Raw genomic sequence first — 11,924 nt, forward strand, 5'->3', positions numbered from 1 at the left:
GTAACCCATCCAGTTTGTACAGATCCCACCTCCCCTAGAACCGGTTCCAATGCCCCAGGAATCTGAAACCCTCCCCCTGACATCATCCCTTCAGCCACGTATTCATCCTATATATCCTGTCATTTCTACTCTGATGAGCACGTGGCACGAGTAGTAATCCTGAGATCACTACCTTCGAGGTCCGATTTCTTAACTTCCTTCCTAGCTCCCTGTATTCTGCTTTTAGGACCTCATCCCTTTTTTTACCTATGTCGTTTGCACCAATGTGTACCACAACCACCGGCTGTTCACCCTCCCCCTACAGAATGTCCTGTACCCGCTCCGAGACATCCTTGACCCTAGCACCAGGGAGGCAACATTTCCTCCTGGAGCCTCGTTTGCGACCACAGAAACGCCTGTCTATTCCCGTTACAATTGAATCCCCTATAACTATTGCACTGTCACACTTATCACCCCTCCCCTCTGCAGCAGAACCAACCGTGGTGCCACAAGTTTGGCTGTTGCTGTTTTCCCCTGAGAGGCCATTCCCCTCAACAGTATCCAAAGCGGTATATCTGTTCTGCAGGGAAATGGCCACAGGAGATTCCTGCACTACCTGCCTCGCTCTCTTGCTCTGTCTGGTGCTCACCCATTCCCTTCCTGCCCATGGAGCCTGAGCCTGCAGTGTGACCACCTCTCTGTATGTGCTATCCACGATGCTCTCTGACTCGCGGATGCTCCACAGTGTCTCCAGCCGCCCCTGCAGCTCTGAAACTCGAGCTTCCAGGAGCTGTAACTGGAGACACTTCCTGCACACATGCTGACCCTGGGGACTGGAACTGTCCCCACCCTGCGACATGGAGCAAGAGGAGCAGACCACGCCTTGGAGCTGTCTTGCCATGAATTTTTCCTTTAAATTATACCTTTAAAATTAAACTTAAGGGGCGGGATTCTCCGGGAATTGGCGGGGCGGACAGAAATGCCGCGCAGTGAAGTGGCGGGAACCACTACGGCGTTGGGCCGCCCCAAAGGTGCGTAATCCTCCGCACCTTCAGGGGCTAGGCCGGCACCGGAGTGGGTTGCGCCCTGTCGGCCGGCGTGGAAGGCCTTTGGCGCCGCGCCAGCCGGGGCAGAAGGGACTCCGCCGGCCGGCGCAGGTCCAGCCATGCGCGGGAGCATCAGCGTCTGCTGACGTCATCCCCGCTCATGCGCACATGGAGTCACTTCTGCACCGGGAATGGCGGATGAGCACAGCCTCCGGTACGGAAGGAATAGAGTGCCCCCACGGCACAGGCCCGTCCATGGATCGGTGGGCCCCGACCGCGGGCCAGGCCACCGTGGGGGCTCATCCCGGGGCCAAATCCCGCCGCGACCCACCAATAACCCCGGAGGCCGCCCGAGCAACCAGGTCCCACCGGTAAGGGACCAACTCCAATTTACGGCAGCAAAACTGGCTACAGGCGGGCGGGACTTCGGCCCACCGCAGGCCGGAGAATTCGGGTGGCCCCGGGGCCCATTGAGTCACGCCAGACCCCGCCATTCTCCGAGGCGGGAGGCGCGACTCACACCACACCGGTTTTTGGGGGTTGGGAGAATTCGGAGGCCGGTGGGGGTGGGATTCATGCCGACCCCCGGCGATACTCCGACCCGGCGCGGGGTCGGAGAATCCCGCCGAATATGTTTTTGTGTCAGATTAAATCCAATCCCAGGGTACTATTTAATTAGCTTTATCCTTGATTATTTATCTTGCTTGATCTTATAACAAATTAAATAGTTATTTAATTGAAATTTAAAAATTTATTTAATTAAAATTAAAAAAGTTATTTAAATCAACTTAAAAATAGTAATTTAAATCAACCCAAAATAGTTATTTAAGTGAGATTTAAAATTTAAGAAATAGTAATTCAACCAACTTAAAAATAGTGATCTAAGTCAAATTTTAAAAAGTCATTCAAATCAACTTAAAAATAGTAATTTGAATCAAATTAAAACTAGTAACTCCACAAATATTCAAATTTAGCCCAGTCTGCCTTTCAGCCAATCAGGTCACAGTCTCCTGTGACGTCACTTTACCAGGTTTTTTTCTATTTTGCAGCTGTCCTACCTGCAGCATAGTGTCCCGCGCAGGTTTTGCTCCTCCCTGCTCCAGGAAGGTAAGTAATTTTGATAGGTTAAGTGAGTGGAAAAAGATTTAGCAGGTGGAATAGCCTACAAAAACATGTGAACTTGTCCAATTTGGCAGGAAGAATTGGAAAGTGATATTTAACCTGAATTGAGAGAGTCTGCAGAACAACTCTACAGTACAGAGAAATCTGGGTGTCCTGGTATATGAATCACAAAATGTTAGTACGCATGTACAGCATTAGGATTAGGAAAGCATATTATTTTTATTTATTGTTCCAGCTGCGACTTTCTATGCAAACTATTATTTAACCAGACCAAACGGAGTTAAACAAGTGGATCAAAGCATGGAAGATGACTTTTGATGCAAATAAATGTAAAATATTTAAATGCTTGAATGGAACGACCTGAGAGCTGAATTTTCAGAGATGTGTAAAATCGTTGCAGGAATGGAAAAGTTAATCTGAAACACGACTTCAAATTCTACTGTGAGACTAGTAATAAGCTAAAGGCAAATTTATGCCTCATGAGAAATGGAACGTTGGTATTTATTGCAATGCAATTTGAGTATAGAGGTAGGGAGGTGTTGCTACAGCTGGACAGGACATTGGTGAGACCACACCTCGAGTATTATGTACAGTTTTCCAGTTTGGCTTTCTTACTTAAGAAAGGATATAATTGCATCAGAAGCAGTTCAGAGAAGGATTACTTGACTGATTCTGGAGATATGTGGGGGTTCATCTTATGAGTAAAGGTTGGTCAGGTTGGAGCCTGTATCCATTGGAGTTTAGAAGAATGAGAGGTGATCTTGTTGAACCACATAGGGTTGGACCCTCCAGTCCCCCAGCTGTCATGTTCTGTAAACTGGCCGACAGGAATGATGCACTACAGAACATCTAGTTCTTGACTAGTTATTACAAAACAAATGTGTAGCAAAGATAACTGGAATAAATAAATAACAAACTACTAACGCTAACTAATTATTCTAGAGCTACTGCAAATTACATCTATCCACCAACACAACTTACTCCCCACTCCCCTCGGCACAGAGTCACATGGTAGGTTTACACTGCCACCTGCTGGTTGGAGGTCGTGCACATTATTATATACATGATTACTTATGCATATCACCACACCAGCTACGTGTTTCTCAGCGGCACGCCTTTTTCTGGTGGCGGGATTTTCTACTCCCGCTGCTTGTTAATGGGATTTCCCATTGAAGCCACCCACGCCTCCGGGAAGCCCACTGGCGAGGATGCGATGCCGGCAGAAGATAGAATCCCAATGGTTGGAGAATTCTGGCCTTAAGATCATGAGGAGAGTTGGGAGAGTGGATGCTGTGAGGATTTTTCCACTTGAGGGAGAGACTAGGGGCGTCATTCTCCGACCCCCCGCCGGGTCGGAGAATGGCCGTTGGCCGCCGTGAATCCCGCCCCCGCCCCCGCCCAATCTCCGGGAGCGGAATCCAGCCGCGCCGGTTGGCGGAACCCCCCGCTGGATTCTCCGGCCCGGATGGGCCGAAGTCCCGCCCAGAAACTGCCTGTCCCGCCGACGTAAATCAAACCTGGTATTTACCGGCGGGACCAGGCAGCGTGGGCGGGCTCCGGGGTCCTGGGGGGGGCGCGGGGCAATCTGACCCCGGGGGGTGCCCCCACGGTGGCCTGGCCCGCGATCGGGGCCCACCGATCCGCGGGCGGGCCTGTGCCGTGGGGGCACTCTTTCCCTTCCGCCTCCGCTATGGCCTCCACCATGGCGGAGGCGGAAGAGACTCTCCCCACTGCGCATGCGCGGGAAACTTTCGGCGGCCGCTGACGCTCCCGCGCATGCGCGGGGAAACTGACAGCGGCCGCTGACGCTCCCGCGCATGCGCCGCATTTCCGCGCCAGCTGGCGGGGCAACAAACGCCATTTCCGCCAGCTGGCGGGGCGGAAATCCCTCCGGCGTCGGCCTAGCCCCTCAATGTTGGGGCTAGGCCGCCAAAGATGCGGAGACTTCCGCACCTTTTTGCCGGCGCGATGCCCCTCTGATTTGCGCCGGCTTTGGCGCCAGTCGGCGGGCATCCCGCCGTTGGGGGAGAATTTCGCCCTAGATTAGAAGACCCAGTTTCAAAATTAGGGGTCTCCCATTTAAGATTGAAATAAGGAGAATTATTTCCTCTCAGAGGGTCGTTAGTCTGTGGAACTCTCTCCCTCAGATAGTAGTGGAGGCTGGATCATTGAATATATTCAAGGTTGAGTCAGTTAGATTTCTTTATCAACAAGAGAGTCAAGGATTATGGGGGGGTGGGGCGGCAGTGAACAGACAGGAAATTGGAATTAAGACAACAATATGAGCATCCGTGATCTTATTGAATAGTGGAGCAGACTCGGGCCAAATGCTCTACTCCTGCTCCTAATTTGTGTGTCCTTGCATACTCAATTTCTCAGATTGCAGATTTCTCTGCATTCCAACCACATTCACCACATGATAGATTCAACAGCTTTCACATTGTTTGAAATTCCATCCCTAATCTTTACATTTCCCTTCTCAATCTCCACCTTTTAATACCTGGAAAGGCTCAAGTGTTTGACTAAGTCCCTAGGCTTACTGGCACTATTCCGTAGGAAGCATCTTGAGCCAATATTTCATTAAGTTTGCTGTATTAATGTGAGTTATTATTTTTATTTATTGTCCCAATTTTGACTTTCTATACAAATTAATATTTAACCAGACTAGAAGGTGTTAAACTAATTAAAGCATGTGGGATGACATTTGATGCAAATAAGTCAAAAATATTTAAATACTTGAGAGCTAAATTTTCAGAGATATGTAAAATCGTTACAGGAATGGTGAGGTTAATCTGGAACATGACTTCAAATTCTACTGCGAGACGAGTAAACAAGTAAAAGGCAAATCTATGCCTCATGAGAAAGTTCTTGAAATGGAAATCACACCAAATAGAAAAGCTCTAGAAGCATTTTTAAGAAACAGTTGATGCAAGTGATGGAAGAGGGGGGGGAAGTGCGGGATCTTTCTGGATCAATGAATTAAGATGAGCTGAATAGCTTCCTCATCGCTAATCTTGCAGAGATGGCTGAAGGTGAGAGTTCATTCGGGAACAAACGTGAGGAAAATTATCTGGAAAAGCTGCATCCTGCTTTTGCTCATTGTGAAAAGTTGAACTTTGAAAATCTGCCATATTATTATTGATGTTTTTTAACTAATTGGACACTTGCCATTTTTGACCTTCCACTATTCACTGTGGCTCTTAGATTCCTTGAATGACGGCTGAAAAAACTAGATGAAAAATACAGCACAGTAAAGAAACATGTTCAATAAGAATTGCATTGACCAATAATTAAGTGAATCTACTATTTAAAATTTACAAATCCCCCTTTCCGCTACCCACCACTCTCTCCACCCCCCCACCACCCACCTCTCCCCGGCCCCACTGCCACCTAAACTATCCCCGTGGTATATTCACCGGCCTGTTTATGTTATCTAACCCTTCTTCAGAGCTTTTGTCAGAAGTAGAGTTTTGTCCTACGACATATGGCATCTGCAATGAAAAACAAGTCACTAGCTTATGTGCTGAGGAGATCTTGTGGCGCAGTGGGCAGGATCCCAGGCTCTGAGCCAGAAACTCAAGGTTCGAGTCCCACCCCAAGACTTGACAGCCAAGAAAGGTGCGTTCAGAACAGGTTGAGTGACAACCTGCAAATCCTTCCAGTCACATCAATGGCTGGTAGAAGAGCAGGAGAGCCTCCTGGTCAGCCACACTTGATGTGGGGTGGTGCCCCTCAAACTATAAATCCCTGGCAACAGACCAGGAACCTAGTCCGGAATCAGACAAAAGTCTGCCATAGTGCACTACTAGGTGCGGGAAGAGAATTTAAATTGAAATCTTGCATGGTAGGACAATGGTCTATCTTACCAATGACACAAGGACATTTTAAATGCACTGTAATTAGGGAATTAATCCATCACTACACTTTGGAGTTTGAACGATCACAAAATGCTGGAAATTGTTTTCTTGTGGTATGATATCATTTGAAAGGTTAAATTTAATTGTTGCATTTTATTTAACTTAGGCTATCTGCTGTCCTCCAATCGTCCACCAGGCAAACTGGGAGGCCAACATTGTTGGATCGATAGACGGTTATAATCCGGAAGCAAAATGGAATTTTCAGAATTAAGCTAGAATACATGTTTCTCAATATTTACTTAATAGTGCGATTTGAAAGGGAGGAAGGAAAAGAAAATGTATGATTCACCTTCTCAATGTGGTATCCATAATGAAAAATGAACACCCGGTAAGTGTCAAAAGAAGATGTGAAGCAGATGTTCAGTTGCATGTGGGCCAACAATGGATGCAATTAATCGTCCAAAGCAATGTGATCCAAACAAAGAACTAGACAGAAAAAGTGAGATCAGTGTATATGATTTTATACAATTTATCTAAAACTTAAATACTTCACTTAAATGCACAGCATCATATTACATTTGAGATGTTGAGCTTCACCATAGTAGCACTGATAAAATGACTAGTTCACAGGCTGGAGAAATCCCAGGAACTTTAACTGACATAGTTTTGTGCCATGGAAAGGTGAGTTACAGTAGTTTAATGGAATCCACTCCCAATTAGCACGTTATAGAACTTATCAGGCCGCTCTGGTAAGTGTCTTGGTGCACAGCATATAATCAAGAGGACTGGTGTAAACGGGATCTGTTGAGCATAATAACCGACTTACAGTGTCAAAATGAAATGACAATCCGTATGACCAAATCGAGAAAATATTAATATCCTGAAATCTACACAAAGCCAATTCCAGAAGACCTACAATCCAGCATGCGCCTGCAAACCCTGCAGTCGGTGGAATTATTACAAATAAAATTCCTATCATGTTCTGTTTTTATTTCAGATTTCCAGCATCTGCAATTTTGCTTTTGGGATAATTATAAACAGGGTATAGAGCCTTTTTAAGACTGTCGCTGTATCCCTACTTCCCAGAACTGCCATCTTTCAAAGTGCAAGGGATGTACCCTGAGGTTTCGATCAGGTCTTTAGATAAATTAATCGCAAGCCTTCCTTCATCTGAGATGTTAGAATTGGGTCCCATATGCCTATTTTAGTATTTCACATAGATGCTAAAAGATCCCATGACACTATTCAGGGAAGAGCAGGAAAGTCCCCTTGTCTCCTGGTTAGTACTGCTCCCTCAATCACCGCCATACAAAATGGTGTGACAGGTTGCTGGTGCAGAATAATTGCTGCACTGTCTCACACAACAAACTCTACACTTCAAAGTAATTCATTGTGTGTGAAGCGATTTGAGATGGTTCCGAGAGACATAATAAGATGCTACGTGAACTCACCTTTTTATTTTATCATCTGCGCTCATTCCAAATATGAGATAGAAATACGGAGGTGTCTACAGAAACACTTCAGTTGAGAAACTAGCTGCATAGACAGGTTTGTGCACAAGATTAATTTTTGCTGGTGGATCAAACTGGTATCACTGGCATTTTAAAATTGAAGGGGGTTAGAGGGAGAAAATGAGAGCCCCTCAGTCATTAGTTTTGCACTGCATGAGTGTAGGAAATAATATTTCTCGTTTGTCAGAGCTGGCAGGTATCCAATTAGTTTATTTTACACTTGTCTTTCTTTCTGATTTTTTTTACCCTTGTGATTTATGGAACAAGCTGCTATCACATGACTCTATTTTTTCCCTAAGACTTTCTCTTTGTTTCAAGGTTCAGCCAAGCAGCTTATTTCCGGGTTGAGAGAGGGAACATTTTTTTATCAGATATAAAACGTTAGGCTAAAAAAAAGTGAAGCATGTTTTCCACTATGTCTCCAGCTTATCAACCTCTACCATGACCCTTATACAATGTTTCTTTGATCAGAGACACATTTATTTAAGGCAATGAATGCATTTCTTATTTTGTTTAATTCTAAATAAATTTGCACAATTGCTAATTTAACATGTTTATTGACTCATTCTGAATTTGCAAACATCATGGGGCAGGATTCTCCGTCCTCGCTACCAGGAATGCATTCCCCGATGGGGGGAGAATCGGGCCCTGGGGCAAAATCAGGATTGGCGCCAGGCGCCACCACGAACGCCATACTCTGACCCCTCCGCCTGGCGATATGAATGAGTTCCAAGCCAGCAGGAGCAATTAAATAAGTGCGAATGGGTCGCAATGATCCATTTGCTTCTATTTAGCGGGCCCGGTGCCCTATACTCTACACCCCCTCCCCCACCCATGATTTTCCAGTTCCTGCAGCCGGGAATCACGTGGATACAGTTCACTTGTGGTATCTACCATCGTGGTCCTGGTGTGGTTGCGTGGTTGCCAGCTTGGCCCACCGCAAGATCCTCCATACCAGGGCCACAATGGAAGAGACCATCCGAGCCACAACTGTACCCCCGCAGTACAAATCACCACCCCCCCTGCCATACTGTATAGCAGCCCCCAACCTTGGAGTGCCTGGGTGCACCCCCCCAACCCCTAAGTACGGGGGTGACCTAAACCCCCCCCCCCCAACCCCTGTAATAGGGAGACCACCCCAGGGACCCTGTGATAGAGAGACCTTTCCCCCTCCACAGGGATCCTTGTGATAGGGAAACCTCCTACAGGATCCCTCTGATAGTGAGGCTCCCCACTGGGACCCCTGCAATTGTGAAACCCCCACAGGGACCGATGTAATAGAGGGACCCACCCCCCGGGTCCCCTGTGATAGGGAGATCCCCAAAGGGACTGATGTAATATGGTGACACCCCACAGGGACCTGCTGCCTATTCCCTCTCACAGACCCCCCCCCTACAAAAGGGACCCCCACCTCAAAGAGATGTAAGTTGTACTAAGTGCAGTCCATTCACTCAAGTGTATGAATTAACTGCACTTACCTCTCTTTGATGGGGCAATGTTTACAAACATTGGGGTTCACCACTTAGGCCACTGAAGTGTGAAAGGATATGAATAGATCAATGGCTGAAAATGGTTTTTCCAAGCTGTCAATCATAGACCACGACTGGAATGCCATTAATGGCCTGCAGGTAATGGATCTGTGGGACCCAGGCACAGGTACAGCTGCCCTCCTTCGAGAAATGGACACATGGAGCTGCAAGGTAAGTATTACAGCTATAATGCTTTCCACTGCCCCTGTCTGGACTACTCTCTAGCTTCCAGTGTGAAATGACAGTGGGAGTTCAAGAATCGGTGGCTGTACATTACGTGCTAACTCTCAGGATGGCAAATGCCGATCGCTCATCCTCCTTAAAATCCTACCCATGAAGAAGACATGGGGTTGGATTTTATGCTCTCCGTTAATGGGTTTGAAAGCAAGGGCATGTGGAACCAATGGATAGCCTTCCTGCCACCTACCCGATCACCCCAACCTGTCTCAAATTTTATGGAGGGTGAATCAGATGACTCACTCATCCTTAGGCCTAGTGAGGCCCTGAAGTGCCCTATAATGGCCTCTTAAGGGCCTCAACCCACTGCCGCCAGTCTGTTACCCAACGTGGGGGAGGACCACCAGTGGAAGACTGGCAGCTTTGGGCTGATGTTCACCAAGATCGGTGGGACCTTCTTTGCAGGTCCCCTGAACCCATCGGAGGGACCAGCCCCCACCTTTCACAATGTCATCACCCCCTTTAGCCTCCTCTCCCTGACCTCTTAACTCCAGTTCCCTGCCCCACTCATCCTCCTCACGCCCTCAGCGAGGGCCAGGTTGTTTGGCCTCAGTGAGACCCCCAACCCCACACTTACCTGGGCTACTCAGTGTGGTGGGACTGCCTGCAGCCCCAGCAGTGTCCACTGCTCCTGATGGTGCTGCTGCAACGACAAAGTTGCTAGTCATTCAATTGGTTAGCAGTTCTCCATGGCGGTGCTTGTTACTGAGAGAGGGTCAAAAGTCTTGTCTTAAAACAATTTAATGCTGGTAGCAGCATTAATTGCTCCCAGCATTAAATTGTTGTGGGGCAGCCATCAAGATCGTGAGTGCTCCCCCCCCCCCCACCGCCCCCTCCCCCCTCCCCCCCCACCATCCTCCAGCCCACCTTTTAGCCAGGGGAGGTGGCTGGGGACCATAGCCCCATAAAATCCAGCCAGTCCATGGAGTGGGACAAATAGCGGGGCAGCACGGTAGCATTGTGGATAGCACAATTTCTTCACAGCTCCAGGGTCCCAGGTTCAATTCTGGCTTGGGTCACTGTCTGTGCGGAGTCTGCACATCCTCCCCGTGTGTGCGTGGGTTTCCTCCCACAGTCCAAAGATGTGCAGGTTAGGTGGATTGGCCATGATAAATTGCCCTTAATGTCCAAAATTGCCCTTAGTGTTGGGTGGGGTTACTGGGTTATGAGGATATGTTGGAGGTGTTGACCTTGGGTAGGGTGCTCTTTCCAAGAGCTGGTGCAGACTCGATGGGCCGAATGGCCTCCTGCGGCACTGTAAATTCTATGAATAGCCTAGCTTTCAGGCGGAATCATCCCAGAAATCAGCAAAGTTTAATTTTGGATGGGCAAATTCCTCTTTGACCCACTGATGCCAATGGCAGCTTATTCCACTGTATCGTGTAACAATTTGTTTTAAAAATGTAGAGGCACAGGTTTCTCATTTTAATGCTGGCGGAAAGCCTCTGATTCGCCCACCTTTTATGGCCTTAGAGCTTCAATAATCTGGGCGTCAGATTTAAAGGCCATCCCAACATGGAGCTGGCACTCCTCCAGGAATAGGAAGTGGCTGGGAATTGATGGCTGCCAAAGCCAAGAAACATGCTGCTCCTCAATTTGGCAACACCTCCCTCGGTGCCTATTAGACACAATGGAGGCCTGCCGCATTGTCCCGTAACCCACTCACGGCAAATACCAAGTAAGGTGGCAAATCTAGAATGGGAGACGATGTCAGTGGTGGCCAGTGCCAGCACTCAGCAGAAGAGAACAGCCAGTCAGTGTCAAAAAGAGGGTGAATGATTTCATTCATTCTGCCAGGACATCTCACTCTTCTCATCACTCTCAATTCACACACCAATCACAAATCCACCGGGATCTCACCAACTGGAGCTTGAGGGAAACCACCACCCACTCTCCCACACACACCTTCATCTCCCCTGTGGATTGTGTCCTCTTCACATTCATGGCCCCACTGACCATCCACACATGCCAGGCATCCTTATATCTGGCCTGGTTCACATTCTCTACATCTGTCTTCGTACAAGACAACTGGCACACAACAAAAGGGAGAGGTCCCAAACTGGTGGCCCGGCAACAAGGTCCTCAAAGATTTTGGAAACAGAGTGATCCATCTGGCTGGCAAGGATGTGGACCATTCGCGTGCTGACGGTGAGGTCGGAGACAAACTAGGTGAGGATCCAGCACTGCATCCATCAGTGCTGACAATCACACTATTAGTCATGTCTCCTGTTTATTAGCCCCATGCCATGCTCAAATGATCTCTCTTTTGTTGGGATACCAGACTGGAACCTCAAACAACTTTTCTATTTGTAAAACTGTGAGGAAGAGATATTTGAAAATGAAATGAAAATGAAAATCGCTTATTGTCACGAGTAGGCTTCAATGAAGTTACTGTGAAAAACCCCTAGTCGCCACATTCCGGCGCCTGTTCGGGGAGGCTGGTATTTCATTCCAGAAGTGATGACTCTGACCAATAGGTATCTTTTATATTAAAACAAGCTTTAATTTAAATATGGAATTAAGCACATTAACATCAAAGAAATAGCTTTACAATTATCTCCACCTGCAACTTTTTCCAATTAAGCAACCTCATACAGTTCAAATGCCACTTATAAATAAAGTTAACACAACAGGTTAACATGC

At 47.4% G+C, this 11,924-nt stretch overlaps 1 long non-coding RNA gene across 1 annotated transcript in view; it reads right to left on the bottom strand.

Moving 5' to 3' along the window:
- LOC140395425 (uncharacterized) overlaps positions 1 to 7,549 on the bottom strand; it is an 80,181-nt gene extending 72,632 nt beyond the window's left edge. The window contains exons 1-2 of the long non-coding RNA XR_011936188.1: positions 7,456 to 7,549; positions 6,354 to 6,490 (exon numbers count right to left, since the gene is read on the bottom strand). This is a non-coding gene — a long non-coding RNA (uncharacterized lncRNA). The remainder of the gene's footprint in view (positions 1 to 6,353; positions 6,491 to 7,455) is intronic.
- Positions 7,550 to 11,924: the final 4,375 nt, after the last annotated feature.

Source organism: Scyliorhinus torazame, chromosome 18, assembly GCF_047496885.1.
Source record: "Scyliorhinus torazame isolate Kashiwa2021f chromosome 18, sScyTor2.1, whole genome shotgun sequence".
NCBI lineage: Eukaryota > Metazoa > Chordata > Chondrichthyes > Carcharhiniformes > Scyliorhinidae > Scyliorhinus > Scyliorhinus torazame.